Genomic DNA, 17,261 nt, shown 5'->3' on the forward strand with positions numbered 1-17,261 from the left:
TAAATAAACTTTAACATGTTAATTACAAAAACACTTAAATTAACAAGATAATACTTGTTGTGGTCATTTTGTAATTTTAAACAATTTATTGAAATGTCAAATGTCATACAGTTCTCACGACGTCGATGTCGTTCCCAGGTACGTAATCGTTCCTAGTTGTAAGTTATTTGATTATTTTTTGGCTTTTAAAATGACATAATATTTAATAGCGCAGAAGTATAAAGTTAAGAATTACATTTTTTACATAAAAAGGTTGTCACTGTCAAGATTTTTAATAAATCTATAGGTGTTTTTGGTTATATTTTGTTATCTGAAGATTCTACCCAATATCTTCCAAAAAAGGTTTAACCTATGTCATATCTGGTTCCTTCCTTGATTGAAAGATAAATTAAAATTCAGTCAACGTTCTATCGTTCTATCGATTTTCTATAGATGTTCTTTATTTTCTTTATTAGCTGCTAAAACAAATTGGTGTAATATTTTTGTCAGTTCAGTTCAGGAACCTATGCCGAAAATCCGTATAAAACCTGAAAAAAGTACTTTTTTCTTACAAATGCAACTTTGTGACTAATGTACAGGATCACAGTGAAGAAATAGCTATCTGAACTCCTTTGGACAAGTTTTGCTAGGACCAATAGGTGAAAAGTTGCACTGATTTGAATAAAATCCTGTATGACAAAATGTCCAACTTTGACCCCCTCTAAGTCCGGCAGTTCTGTACCGATAGCGCTGAAAATTACTGTCTGGCCTAGTTACCAATAGTACTAACCTTGGTGCAAAATCGGAAGACATCGATTTTTAAAGTTTGGTCAATTGTCACGAAATGACCCATATGTATTTGAGCTAATCAGACAACATAAGTTCATTATTAGAAATTGGAACCGAAAAATCCACCTGATAAACTCATTTATAGCAAAAACGCTGTCTATGTCCTCTTATTATTTGTTTCCGCATTAGACCACCCATAAATAGTTTTATTAACAAGATCTTATTAATTATCTTCTTAAAAATGTGGCATCTGGACTATATTATATTACTGCAAAAAGCCAAAAAAATAATAATTTACCTACCGCCCGCAAAAGTTGTAAAAAAATTCCAATATATAATCACTTTTTTTCTTATAGATTATAACATTTTTATATTTTGGCAGACGGTTGATTTGACCAGATGATTGATCTTATCACCTTTTTTATGAAGTTTTTTTTTGTTTATACGCACGACCTTTGGTTAGTCAGTCGAGTATGCAACTTATACTAAAGCTTCAGCAATATGATCAAAGTCATGTATCCATGTCATCCACTTGTTACTATATCAATAAAACTATAAGTATGTATGTAAAAATATTAGGGATCACCTTAAAAAATTTTTGTGAAATTCCTGAAAATAATCCATAAAAATTCCATGAATTACTTTCAGTGAGAAGTTATGGTCGCCATGCCCGAACACATCCCTTTATGGCGCAGTAAAAATTGTTATTATCGAATTTTATAGTACTCTCGGAAGAAGGAGCTTTATGGGTCATCAGATGACTTATATAACGAATTATATATAATTCAATAAATTAAGTTAATAAAATTAATACCGATCAATACCGCAAAACTGCTTGAATCTTCTTAGATAGAATTTTTAAAATAAATCGATAATTTTGATTATATCTTAGGGACAGCCTAAGTGTAATTACTCGACAAAAGTATGTTTATGTATTTGTCAGCTGCATTTTGAACACTATCGATTTACATTTCATTTTATTGTGTTTTTTTTAGGTTGAAGAATATTTTAACATATTACTTGCTCCATCTATTCGCAAATGGACCACCGCCTATAATGACCATCACCTGAAGTAATTTGAGCTTTAAATGTTTTGGTGTTTTTTTTTTCAATTGCTGCTGTTATGTTTGTTGTTATACATATACATACTTACATACATACCTATATATATATATATATATTTTACCGATAAAGTACTTAAGGTAATTTGATATATCAAACGCGTGGCTATCCGACATATTAGAAGAGCAAAAGGCAAAAAATAAAGTCAAAAGAACATCAAAATATGATACGAATATACATCAAGAATAAATATGTACAGCAAAGAAAAGTTGACAGACAGCAGCAGAAGCCACTAGGGACTAAGTATAATCGTAAGTACTTTAATATAATTTTTGGTAGACAGAAAAGTTTATTCAAGTAAGAAAAAAAAGCAAAAGTTTTTAATAATACACACACATAAACTCTACAAAATTATAAACATTTATTTAGCAGGTGTTTTACGTGCCATAAATAAAGTCCAGTAAAAAATGCTTCTGTAATAAGATACAATCTTATATGGTTGAATGTATCTATAAGATGTTGCAAAATGTTTTTATATTAAGTACTTATGTGGTCAATGTTTAAATTAAGGTCAAGACGAAAAAAATATTTGATTTATGCCACCCATAATGACACATTAATTAGTTGAACGATAAAAGGGCATCGACACTGGGATTATATTTAGTAGCTTTTAATTGATGTATTTCTGTTGAAAATGCACGATTTTTACACCTAAGTATGTTCAAGATGTCTAAGTCCTTAACACCTGCCTTGACGGCTTTATTTCACGGTGATATTTTTCACCCACTGGGTAGACTTGGGACATTCTATCACGCGCCTCTGAATCCTTCTATGAAGAACTCAGGTGGAAATTTTTGTACATGGTTTTGCCGGTCCGTGTACAAGAACTTTGCTGAAATACTCGAGCTATCTAATCTCTTGCCATAGTAGCCCCGTTGCGGAATGACAGGCAGCAAGGGATCAACCCAACGCAATCTCCGACAAAGAAAAAGCAATCATTGGTCTAAAGTCAACATCAGGTGAAATCAAACTTCCGACATACCAGAAGGTGACCACCCTTTTGATGTCATAAAAGATTGCAATCCCCATCAACTAAAATGACCCATTCCAGTGCATTCCTTCGGCAACAGCACCTAGAGACATATTTGGTAGTCCGAAATACACAGCCAATAAATCAGGATCCCCCTGTATGTCAGATAATGTAACAAAGGATGTAGGAAAATCCAAAGTCAATTCGAACCCAATAACTCCCCCGTCAAGTTGTGTGGCAGGTCTCAATCATAAGTAGCGTAGCTTGAAGCAATAAGCATCCTATTGAGATTGCAACAGCACCTGAAGTAAAAGGTCTACGAAATCAGTACTCTTTCCCGATCGTTTACCAACTTACATCAGTTCCATTAACGATCTACGGAATGACAGGCAACTACCAAGTGTCAACATAAAAATCCCCCAACCTATACTGGCGCCCTACTACGCGAAGAGTAAGAGATACTCAACGGGTTCAGGAATCCAGCTCTGCCACATCACCCAGTGACATCTGTTGAGATGGCAACAGAACCGGAGAGAGAATCCAGACATATATGGCATATGATATATCAGTCCTTAAAACAACATTCTCTCCCCGCGAAATTGCGTTTAAACCACAGCCACTACGTGGATCCGGAAGAAACCTTAACCAACTGACCAGCCAGGACAAGTCCTGCGGGCAACTGGCCACCTGTAGTGCCAGATTATATGATGCTCTTCTTCGACCCCATGTCAAATCATTCCAAGGAAAGGCCGAGGATACATTTGATCATCACCAGTTTATAGTCCCGGCAGACTAGAGCTATTGGCAGTACCTCTTATTGCAATAACACCAAGATGGAGATTTCACCAATGCTCCCGGGGGTACAAATAACCAAATGTTTGTATTGACACTAAAGCTACTTGTAATACAGTTTAGGTCTTCAATCCTGTTGTAGTTCAAATGGATGTCAAAGTCGTTTTGCAAAATTTGAGGATTCCATCTCTAATAGATTCTCAAGTATATGAATTTTTGTACCTAATACATATGGCGGAGTCACGCCCCTATTGCTAATCCGCCAATTTATTTACAGTATGGATGTCAAAGTTGTACTTGTTGTACGAATTTTTGTACTTAATTCATATAGGGTATCTAGAAGCCTTTCGCTAGTCCACCCATTTTTGTTTAAATTATTCATATTATCACAAAATTTGAGGACTCTAACTTATACATTTTCTCAAAAATACTTATTAAATATTATCTGCGGGAAGTGCCGCGCTCACTATTCAAAGTCCGTCCATTTCGCAAACAATTGTTGTTATGGATGCCAAAGTTTTCCATAGGACTCTAGCTGTAGCTATAGTTTCTAAAATAGACTACTTTTAAAGCTTACTTTGTATGTGGGCGTGTTACCTTGTCTACTTGAAATATAAAAATAAAAAGTTGCCTATAGTTCCTTCCAGACAAACATAAAGACACTGTGAAAATTTCGAGAACATCCGTCCAGCCGTTAAGAGTCTATAGACTTCAAACAAACAAATCCACAAATGCATAAATATATAGATTGTACGATTGTAAAATAGGTTGTATTGTTTCTCCTTTACAGTTCACATATTCAATGTGACTTATCACAAACTTTGTATACCAGTCCCAAATCTGATACCCTCAAGTGTTGAAAAATTTAAGATTTTGATAGTCGAAAGCCTTAATAGAGTATGCTTGTGGATATTAAGTATTAACATTTTCAGAATTGATTCTGGGATTCTTCCGAAGCCGTATAAAATGGTCATAAGTTACAGATATAAAGTCAGGTTTCCTTTATAACTCACTTACATCATTATCAAGTTAAAATTTTATGTATAAATGTGCTTACCAAACTTTTTCTGATCGGTCCATATTTAACCCTCACTATTATACAAAACATTTTCCGAAGAATCTGTTTTTAAAAAAAAGAAACTTGTGTTCCATAAGATAAATAGTATTGAATATAGGACGGCGATATATTTCATTAAAAATCCTGCCTTGCTGTGGTCTTGAAAAGAGGGTGATCCTGATGTTTTCGTGGTACTCAATAAATATCCGCAGTATTTATTAAAAAGCCCATATGATTACCTTAGAAACTTTTCCAACTCTATGAATTCTTATTTCTATTTAATTTATTCAAGAACTTTTTAGATCCCACAAGCCATTGAATATATTTAAATTGGTTTGGTTTCAACAATACTGCTCAATTATTTAGATTAGATTCAGATTCAATTAGAATAGGATCATTAGAAAAACCATAATGTACATTTAAAACTATATAAACCTAATTAAACTCTTTTTTTTACCATATTTCTGTCTACAACAAATAAATTTGCTATATTATTAACAATTGACAAAGCTAACCAGCCAAAGAATTTCAAATTTATATCTTTGACTTTAGTATTAACGGATCGCCTTAATAGTTATACATTTTGTCTATGGCACAAATTGTTATTAGAAAATTAGTTAAATTGAAAAATTGCAACCTAATTTTAAACAAATAGAAAATAAGCACTTCTTAGCAATAAGTAAGTAAATGAGTGAATTTAACAATTGTGTTTCATAAAATTGTCAATTTAAGAGGAAAAAAATTATAAACTGCAATACAACAATACAATGCAAATTGAATGCAACTTATAAAATGCAATTACGAATGTGTGTCACGTCACATACGGTTGTTAAAAGATGCACAAAATTAAACGTAGAAACGCTTAACAATTTTACAGTAGTAAAAACATTTTTATTATTGTTAAGTACACTACAGTTTAAAACATATGGCATATGTATAGATATGTAGATCAGGCTGAGACTAGAACTTTTTGAGAAATCGAATTTATTACACAGATTTAACGCAATTCCCTTGGAACAAAGGGTGTAATGCTCTATGATTATGAACTGAATTATTAATGGATCAGGGATCTTAACTTATGTATATGACTGTAGCATTTAAAAATAAGAACAGGTGTTTTGTGTTTTGACCATATGTGAGGTTAAGTTGAAATCAGAATATTTACTACATCAGATTCGAAGAAATATATCTTATACATTATTCTTTGAAACGAAACTGAGGTTTTGAACATAGGACAATAACTATGTTCAAAACCTAAGTTTCGTGTAAAAAGTTCCTATGAAATTTCCAATCAGTGTTCGTGAGGGATTTATATCGGATATAGATAAGTAGTACAGTGTAGTTTAGGATGTATACTAGATCAGATCCGAATAAATACACCTAATATATTCATCTATGAAGAGAATTATCGTTCAGCTTCCTGGGAAAAATTTCTCAGAAATTTCCAATCAGTGTTAGTGCAGAATGTACATAATGTCCATGGACGTTATTTCACTATTTTAAAATGTCATAATGTCCATGGATATTGGGACACTTTTAAAACAGAAATGTATTGGAAAATTTGTTTACAATTTAAGAAAGGGACATATATATTCCGAAAAGTATTGGTCCTAAATTTGGTATATGTTGCATTGTGGATTTCTTTTAAAAAATGTCCTGATAGCCGGCATTCGGCCGGGCACAGGAGTTTTAAACTCTGGGGTACTTCAAATACCGGCTTCCCTAAATTAAGCCTTTTTTTGACAAATGGACTCTTTGAAATCCATGGACTTTATGTCGCATTGCTCATGGAAATTTTGCATAGTTGCACCCGAATTCCTGTATGTCCACTTAAAATAATACTAACCTCGATTTTCCTCCATATAAGGAGTCTTCTATTAAGTACTCGTGACCTACCCATCGTTCCATTATTCAAAATCTTAATTCTCTGTATGGGATTTTCTCGTCCATGTTTTTAATTTAGTCCTCGTTGCGTCAAACGGTTTTGTTTTCCTCATGTTGACTTCTTCAAGCTTGTTAGACGACTTATCACCGCCCCTTTCTGCTTTTTACACGCCGGTGACAATTTTTGTACATGGTTCTGCCGGTCCTTGAACAAGTACTCGAGCTATCTAATCTCTGACCATTGCTTAACTTCCGAGATGCAAAAACATCACATTCGTTTACAACCACGCTGATGAAATGGTCTCTGATGATTCGGCAACAGCAACTAGAGATATAATCGGTATACCGATATACCAATCCGTCAAATAAGCCGTCGACTTGTTCTTACTCACAAAGAACACTCTGTGGTAAATGTGGTAGAATAAACCCTAAACATAGCCGGGCAAGGAAAGAAAATTCAATGGTATCACTTGTATTAGATACCTTGCATCCATTACCATTCAACCCAGCACACTTCTCATTCAACCGATACACTCACTCTTGGTATTCGGATGGATACCCCTACATCCATCCCGCATCGTATATACTTGACACCAACTCATTTCCAACGCTTAGTCCCACAGTCATACCTCTGTTGTCTCGGCAACAACACCGAACTTTTCCCGAATTCACTTCCCGCGAATTTGGGTTTAAGCCACAGTCACCACATGCACCCCGTAGGGACCTCTCCTATAACCGAGACAATACAAAGTCCGACACTCTGCCCTGTGGGCTAAAAGTTCCCATAGGGTATCATATGATCGGCTAGGCACGACATTAATAAAGTTTTTTTTTTCATACGTTTTTATTAACATTTAAAATAATAAAACAACTCAAGCAAATGTTTGCAATAGAGTTAATAATGATTTAATGATAAAATGATTGATTACAGAAAGCAACAGTAGGAATATTGTTTAGTTTATTGTTCTCTTAATACGACTATTTCTTTAATTTTTAGTTTTAATTTATGAACATGAGAAAATCATAAAACGAGAATTGGCCATAAACTGATTTATTTTAATAATTTTTATAAAGTTTTTTTGTTTTGTTTTATTTTTTATTGCAAAATACATCCTTTGTTTTAAAAAAATCAGCAAAAATTTTTATTATAAGAAATAACAAAAAAAATTATCAATAAAATTAAATATGAATATAAAAAATATTACCTTGATTTTTAGTAAATTTGTCATATTTTTATAAGTCTATATTATTTTTTGTGTGATTTTTTTTTATACAAATTAAAATGAACTTGGCGCCATACATTTTATTGTCATCATAATCATTATCATCAACCATACGCCTGTCAAATAATCCATTTTAGTACCCATTTTTTAGTACAATTCGTATCATGCGAAATGTCACTCACAACTTGCAAAAGTATGAACGTATCATCACACAATAGCAGTGATGACTATATGTATGTAATATTTGTTGTTTATATACTGTTTAAGAACGAACTACCAAGTGAAAATGAACATTTATTTGGAATACTTGTTGATGATCACTTAAATATTCTTTTTTATTACTAAACTGAGTCAATTTCATTAAGTTGACGCAAATTGTTGATCACTTTGATAAATCATTTGTTAGGGGTAAACGATATTTCTTTTATAGAAATAATGAAATTGCTTAATATTATACTATTGAACTAAATGTATATTGAATTAACAATTTGTTATTATTTTTGTGAATTACAGAGTAAGTATTAACCCTGCATTTTTACAACTAACGAAATAATATAATACTGCTGAGTTAATCAACTAAATAACACTCTTTCAAAACTAGTTAAACTTATCTTTGATATAAACTCTTCTACATTGTTCTGAACTTTACTACATAATTTTAAAAATCTTCTGCAAATAACTGAAATTGAAACCTTATACTAGCCCACCCTTATATTGAGAACATTTTTTTTCTTGGACCAGCACTCAGGGGATGACCTCTACTCATGCAGTGCATTGTTCTGGAACTAGGAAAATATATTGTGGGAGGGAGTATAGAGGGAGTAGTGTTTGTGGACATTTGATTAAAAACCTTTTCACATCGAAAGTGACGGGGAATACTTCTGCAGGAAGTTTGTTCCACATTTGAACAGCGCGGCTGAAGAATGAATTTTCCCTGTAATGTGTTGTGCGGTCCACTGGATAATCGACCACAAATGGGTGTGTTCTTGATGACAGTCGTGTGCTACGTAAGAATATATAGGTATCGGGAATGAGTTCCCTAATTTCAGAGGAACACATTCCATTATAGTATCGATAGAACAGTGAAATATACCCCATGTTGCGACGGTGCTCCAATGAATCAATTTTTTGATGTTTAGCGATGCCAATCGGGATAGATTTTTATAAATTTCGTCATTAGGTATTTTATAACAAATTTCTTTTAACATCTATATTAAAAATATGCCCAGAAAAACTTACATGAGAAAGCAATAAGTTTAAAAGATAAAAAAACAGTATTTCACTTCACATTTTAACTCGGTGATGACATTAATTTACAAATAACTACTTAAATAAGTACTTAGAAATAGGGAGTTAAAATTTTTTGTTTTATGCACAAATAAATGATCGACACAGAATACGAACCTGGGCCTTCTAATCAAGTAAGAGAGCTATATTTGTCATCAGGGCACCCCACCATTCATGAAAGACCCACATCTTGGTGTAATTGCAATCCCGGGGAAAAGAGGTGTTACTGGTGATGATCAAATATATCCCTGGAATGATTTGATATGGGTTCGAACCAGATAACCACATAATATGGTACCTCAAGAACCGCTAGCCCACAGAGCAGAGTTTCGGACATTGTCTTGTCCCGGTTATTGGAGAGGTCTCTTCGGGGGGGGGAGGCATGTGGTGGCTGTGGTTTAAACCCCAATTCGCGTGAATAGAATGTCGGTTAAATGACTGATACACGGTAAAGTCTATAATTCGACATAAGTTCGGTGCTGTTGCCGAGACAACAGATACTCCGCAGAGGAGTGACTATGGGACTAAGCATTGGAAATGAGTTGGTGTTAAGTGTATATGATACGGGATAGATGTAGTGGTATACGGACCTTAGTGTGTCGGATGTTGTTCTATATGAGTGTGTCCGATGAATAGGTGTTGGGTTGAATAGTGTTGGTTAAAAGGTTTCTTATACAAGTGATACCATTGAATTTTCCTTCATTGTCCGGATATGATCAGAGTTTTGTCTGTTCGTACCAGATTTGTTCTCTGTGTATAACAATAATTGCTCCGCTTATTTGATGTATTCGTGTATGGGTATACCAATTACGTCTCTATGTGCTGTTGCCGACTCAAAAGAGGCCATCCCATTTGCTTCTCGGAAGTTAAGCAACGCAGCAATGGTCAGAGATGAGATTGTTCGAGTACATAAGCAAACTGCTTGTGCGTGGACCGGCGGAAACATGTACAAAAATTGCCAGCGGCGTGTAAGAAGCATAAAGTCACGACACACCGTCTAATCAGCTTACCCGGTTGTTGAAAAAGTACCACCGTGAAATAAGGCTAACACGGTAGTTGTTCGACTTCTAATCATCTGAGTGATTTTCAATAGATGCCAATTATGAACCGAGTTATTCACCTATTCAAAGTGTGATAACTTTCTTTGAATACATATTTTCGGTTGATTTTTATTTTAATTTTAAAGGATTTATTGATAAAAAAAACTACAGTAAAATGGGTTGTATGGGGGTAGATCGATCCACATAAAATTTAAAAGAGATATTTTGGTTCTTATAAAACTTCCTACTGAGGAAGTTATATGTACTATCGAGATTGTTATGTCTGTGAGACGATTTGGTCTGTTATGCCACTGATGAAGTTCTTCATCGGTGGACGAAGTCGACATTTCTATTTTCCTTTGAATAATTGTTTATTATGGGAGAAATATTAGCTACGTATAAAATTTGAATTCGGGCACTAGGCCGGCTAACGACTATTAATGGTATAATAAGACTATGAATACAATCCGATGTGATAAATACTTCGGCTCTGGTCGGTTAACCCTTACTTTTGGTCTAAGACTAGTCTGACAGACTAGATGTATGCTTCGGTTCTTTGTCGGCTAATTATTATTTATGGGATCATGATACTACAATCCAATACTTCGACTTTTAACAACGACTTAAAGGATCGGATAGCTACGGTCTACAATAAACATCAAGTAAGAATTTCTTCTTTGTCTGGTAATGCACCAAATTGGTTCTCCAATTCTTGATTGCTTTAGCCATGTTATCTTTGATATTTTTATAGAACTCATATTAAAACATTCATATTTAGTATTATGATCTAGTGATTCATCAATTTTAATCGCCTTACGGAATTCACTTGAACTCTTATCGAATATTCACAAATTTCCTTTGTTGTATTTATCATAAATAGATGACAACATTCGTGACTGGTAGATAAACAAATATTTTGATTAAATTTGTTTCGGCTACAAAGCATTAGACTTTGATTATCACTTATTGTTGATGATGCGGTTTGCTGTTGTATGATCCACTCAGTAATTTAGTTTATCATAGTTGTGATGATATTGTTGATGTCATCTCGTTTAAATGTTTGTTAAGTTGTGGGATGAGTGGGCAAAATAATAGTATTTTGCAATTATTTTCATTAACTTTGAGCAACAAGATTCGAATTCATTGTAGATAAATCTGCCAGATGTGCTATGTACAGCAGTAGATATTTATGTAAATATTTATTTACAAATGTTTGTGAGAAATATGTATTGTAGATTCTAAATTAGCTTAAATAGAAATTCCGGATGTTTTCAATTGAAGTTACGAGCACACAGTTGTGAATATTTAGTAAATAGTTTAAAGGTCATTTTCCAATACTCTTTTAGTTGAAATCTGAGTATATAATAAATATATAAATTAATGAAATAATTGCTTATATATGGAATGTTACATAATTAGTTTAGTAATGTATAAGAAACGTAAGCGTTTATATTTATTGAAAGATATATACTTTAGCAGTTGATGAAAAATATATCCGTTATATCCGGACTTTCTTTGAAATCTCGGAAGGATTTTCTTTGCGTTCAGCGTTCAGTTAAGCTCTGTACTTAAAAAAATGCACCTTGGAATTACTCTGACAAAGGTCTTGACTAGTACCATTATGCTCGAAGCCAAAGGACTTTCATCTTTCCAGACTTTATAATCTTTGTGACTTTGTTATTATGCTGTAGACAAAAAGTAACCTCGTAAATATTTTAATCTGAATTTAGTGGATTTAATGTTGCTTTCGGTTTTTAATGATTTTTTATGGATTCTTTTAATGAAATTGAAATTCCATTGGGAATATGGGGGCGTTACCGCAACGAAGAAAATGCAATAAATATGCATATGAGTAAACCAAACAAAAAAACATTTAAAACGAAAAAAAAAAGTTAAATAAAAGATTTGCAACATACTCACTCAACAATCCTTTAAGACAAGCAACCATATATAATATTCATAAAATAGTTTCAATACTCATACGTTCTTCTTGGGTTGACTGTAAAGAGGAGCTAAAATTAAACTCTCTTTCTTTTGTTCGGTTTGATTTGAATAATTCAGTTCCCACACTATATGGATTGCAATGTTGGCTGTCTGTCTGTGTGTTCATCTTTTTGTATATTCTATGTCTGTTTGTCTGCCATGTCTGGTCAAATACAGATTCCTTTTTCAAGTCAGTTCTATCTTTTCGGCAGCGACGTGGCAAAAGTTAGTGTTTTGGTTTTTGTGCAACATATTTTATGCCTTCAGATGTTTTACAAGTTTGTTAAAATGATTCCTTTTTATAAATTTGTTTGTATTTTTTGCTGTTGAGTTTAACAAAAAAGGTTTTATTTTTGTTAATTAAAGTTATTAATAGGAATCGCTCAGGTAATTTATTATCATCGTTGTTGTTATTCTGTTTGGCTTAAGTTCAACTAAAGATTAATATGGCACCGATATGTAAATTTAAAATTAAATGGAATGTTTTATATGTCCTTGTCTAACTAATCGAAATATGAAAATGTGTTATTTTCTTTAAATTGAAGAGTATTTTGTACTCTACACTCAAGTGGAAAAGGTATTATGTGTTTCTGTGCTGATATCTTTAATAGTAAAGAAAATTCTATGAAATCTATATATATATATATATATATATAAAAATGAAAGTGTGTTTGTATGTATGTATGTATGTATGTATGTATGTATGTATGTATGTATGTATGTATGTATGTATGTATGTATGTATGTATGTATGTATGTATGTATGTAGTATGTAGTATGTATGTATGTATGTATGTATGTATGATGTATGTATGTATGTATGTATGTATTATGTATGTATGTATGTATGGTATGTATGTATGTATGTATGTATGTATGTATGTATGTATGTATGTATGTATGTATGTATGTATGTATGTATGTATGTATGTATGTATGTATGTATGTATGTATGTATGTATGTATGTATGTATGTATGTATGTATGTATGTATGTATGTATGTATGTATGTATGTATGTATGTATGTATGTATGTATGTATGTATGTATGTATGTATGTATGTATGTATGTATGTATGTATGTATGTATGTATGTATGTATGTATGTATGTATGTATGTATGTATGTATGTATGTATGTATGTATGTATGTATGTATGTATGTATGTATGTATGTATGTATGTATGTATGTATGTATGTATGTATGTATGTATGTATGTATGTATGTATGTATGTATGTATGTATGTATGTATGTATGTATGTATGTATGTATGTATGTATGTATGTATGTATGTATGTATGTATGTATGTATGTATGTATGTATGTATGTATGTATGTATGTATGTATGTATGTATGTATGTATGTATGTATGTATGTATGTATGTATGTATGTATGTATGTATGTATGTATGTATGTATGTATGTAGTATGTATGTATGTATGTATGTATGTATGTATGTATGTATGTTTGTTTGTTTGTTTGTTTGTTTGTTTGTGCTTTATAGACTGCTAAACGGCTGGACCGATTTTCCTGAAATTTTCACAGCTTCTTCCTGTATGTCTGGAAGGAACTATAGGCTACTTTTTATGTTGAAATTTCATGTGGGCGACGTGCCACGCCCATATTAAGGAAATATTAACTAAGTATATCTGAGATAATATAATAGTTAGAGTCTTCAAATTTTGTCGGAGCAACTTTAGTATCAATATAATTATTTAAGACAAAAAGTGGGCGGATTAGCATTAGGGGGCGTGGCACTTCCCATATAAATTAAATACAAAAATTCGTTTATCTTGGAAACTATTTTAGTTAGAATATTAAAAATTTGCACGAGTAACTTTAACATCCATGTAAACATTTTGGGAAATAAATTGGCGGACTGCCCATGAGGGGAGCAGCACCTCCCATATTAATAAAATACAAAAATTGATTTACCTGGGAAACTAATAGAACTTAATTCTTCAAATTTTGCACTAAGAACTTAAATATTCATCTGAACATTTTGGAAAAAAAAAGCGGACTTTCGTCATGGGGGGCTTGGAGCCCCCATATAAATTAAATAAGAAAATTATTATATCTGAAAAACCATTAGAGCTAGAATGACATTCATGTGAACATTCAGAGAATAACGGGCGGACTTTCAATTTTACTCACATATGAAGTAAATACAAAATTTCGCTTATCTGGGAAACTAATAGAACAAGATTCTTCAAATATTGCAAGATGAACTTTATTATACATATGAACATTTTGGAGAAAAAAGGGCGAACTTTCATCTGGGGGCCGTGAGTTCCCATATGAATTAAATAGAAAAATTCGTATATCTGAGAAACTATTCTACATGAAGATCTTTGACATTAATGTGAACATTTAGAGAATAACGGGCGAACTTTCAATGGGATCTTGGCACCCCCTATATGAACTAAATACAAAATTTCGTATATCTGGGAAAATATTAGATTTTTTTTGTCATCGATTACATTAAAATCTTATTTAACGTTCGGAAAAAATTTATCTCTGGAAAACATTATAGCTAGAATCTTCAAAATTATTAAGAAAAGCACACTGGGTATAGCTAGTTTTACTATAAGTTTGCTAAACGACTCATACAAAAAACCTGCAATTATTTTCCATAGCGAAAGTAACACTAAAGTACCCTTCACGTGTTCATTAGTTAGTTTGAAAGGGGGATGTAAATAACATAACATCCATCGGGCCTGTTTTACGATACTTACCAGTGCATCTAGAGCATCACAACTGGACTGAAATCAAATGACCTACGTGAGCCACTTAATCTTGTTTGAGTGGCTACCCTTCTTACCTAAAACTAAAACAGTGGGAATCGAACGCACGACCTTCTGCGTACTAGAAGTTTTACAAAAACCTCTGTTTTTCGATCACTATTTTAAAATTAACTTAATATAAAGTATATAAAACAAACACTTATGGCTGTTTTACTATTTTTATTAAAGTTTCAACATTTTTAAAATGAGATTTTGTCAATTAGTATATAAAGAGGACACCTGATCGCAGATTGCCCACCACCGAAGGGAATCAAAAGACCCATCTCCGTACTAGTATTTTACTCATTATCACAGGATGACGAAAACCCGCCAGTACTGGGTTATTTAGACCTTGCACCGCAACATTAATGTTTAAATTACTTCTTAAAATTGTTTGATTTTTTGTTTTGGGGGAATACCCCCTTACTTATTTTGGACCGCGAAAAATACAATGTGAAGGTTTCGATTCAGATAAAAATAACAGCACTATATCCCAAAAAGAATGAAATAGAGCAACTGGTAAAAGAGGTGAGTGATAGCAAAACTATCGACAATCACTAAAACGCTATCTGGACCACAAAGTGAAAGAAACTCCGAAGGATACATAATCTCAATATTTGAATCAAAGGAGGAGCTGTATACTGATAATCCGTCATTTAAGTAATACACAGTCGAAGTCGTAACATCCCTCATTCAAATAGATCTCATCCAGAAATCGTAATGGTGACAAAGCTTGGCAAGATATTCCGAAGATGAGCACATTAGCGAAATCAACGGTAAAAGGATGAGGCAGTAAAGCAACAAGCAGTCAAATTCTCAAATTAGGATGTATTCACCAACTCGCTACCCGTAGAAGTCAAATCATAAAAGCGTGAATGTGATCACAAACACCCAAGTGGCCAAACGAAACAAAGATACATTAGTCTTAATTCCGAAACCTTCAACGAATCGAAACGAGGTGTTGTCGACTTTGGATCCAAAGATGAAATGTGCAGGAGACTGAAAGATATGGAGGAGAGCATTAAATTCCGAAACCCTAGATTAGAGAATTACTATTACAGGCAGTCATTCCAACTGGTATGGTTAAGGAGGTAATTATCATCTAACAGATGGAAGCGGAACTATAAAAGATATTTACTGCCTTTGGGGTATGGCAAGATGGAAAATAATATTTATTCCCAAACCTGGAAAACCTAGTTATGCGACGCCAAAGTGTTTTTGACCGATAAGCCTTACGTCCTTCCTAGCTAAAACCTTGCAACAGATTATCAATAACGTGGTTGAAAGCATAATATCAAAGAACGACCTCACATATAAGCAGCATGTTTATGTAAAGGAAAGAACGGTGGAAACCGTATTGAATGAAGTTGTCCATTTTATAGATGAGCCCTGCAATAGCAAACTGTATACACCCGATTCAAGTATACCCAGCTATCTGGGATCAAATACACACTACGAAACAGATAGATAAGTTGTGAAATATACGCTGTAACTATAAGGAAAAATGTATTTCGATGTACACATCGGGTGGAATATTGTCCCCTTTAATCTGGGTATCCACGATTAATAGCCTCATAAAGACCCCGTCATCGAATATATGTATTTGAAGGGGACTGGAAGAAGTTAACTTAACGAATGCCAAGCTATTCGAGGAAGGGGGTACTAAATAAAAAACCTGTGCGATACATCGATTGGAACGTTTTTAAGAACTACGTCTTGAAACTGAGTTTTTGAACATCGGACGAACACATCTTAGTGTAAAGTTTTTTCCACATCAGGCCCGATAGTGGCCTATATATATGGCCTATATATTTCTTCGGATAAGTAAATGCTGTTTGTTAAATTTCCCTGTCTCCCTGTTACTATATAAATTTCCTCAGAGTCGTTTCCGTGATAATTTTATTCCTTAAAGCTTCTTTTTTTTAAGTGTTGAAACTAAAAAAATATAGTCGGCCAAACTTCGAAATTTTATATTTATTTTCATTTCATCAAATATTATATGAAAGTATTAAGTACTTCATTCCTACTCATATGCATTTTTTTGGAAAAGGAAAAGTAATCGATTTAAATGAACATGGCCCATAAAAGCCTTGAGAAAACTTTTACTTTCTAGATGAACAATATCAATATTCTGAGAATAACATTTTTTAACGTTTAATATTTTTCAAGTGTTCATTGTTGTTGGTGATGTTTTCGATGTAATTGTTGCTGTTGTTGTTTATCAGTTAAATATATGATTTAATAGTGCCTTGTCCTACTCCACATTGTTTTTTTTTCTTTGCGCAAATACTGACTAACAGCCTGACAATGACAATTTAGTTCACAAAGTGAAATCAAAAACTCTACAA

This window comes from Lucilia sericata, unplaced genomic scaffold, assembly GCF_015586225.1.
Source record: "Lucilia sericata isolate MDLA Ls3-8-SP2 unplaced genomic scaffold, ASM1558622v1 Contig000000F_arrow, whole genome shotgun sequence".
NCBI classification, from domain to species: domain Eukaryota; kingdom Metazoa; phylum Arthropoda; class Insecta; order Diptera; family Calliphoridae; genus Lucilia; species Lucilia sericata.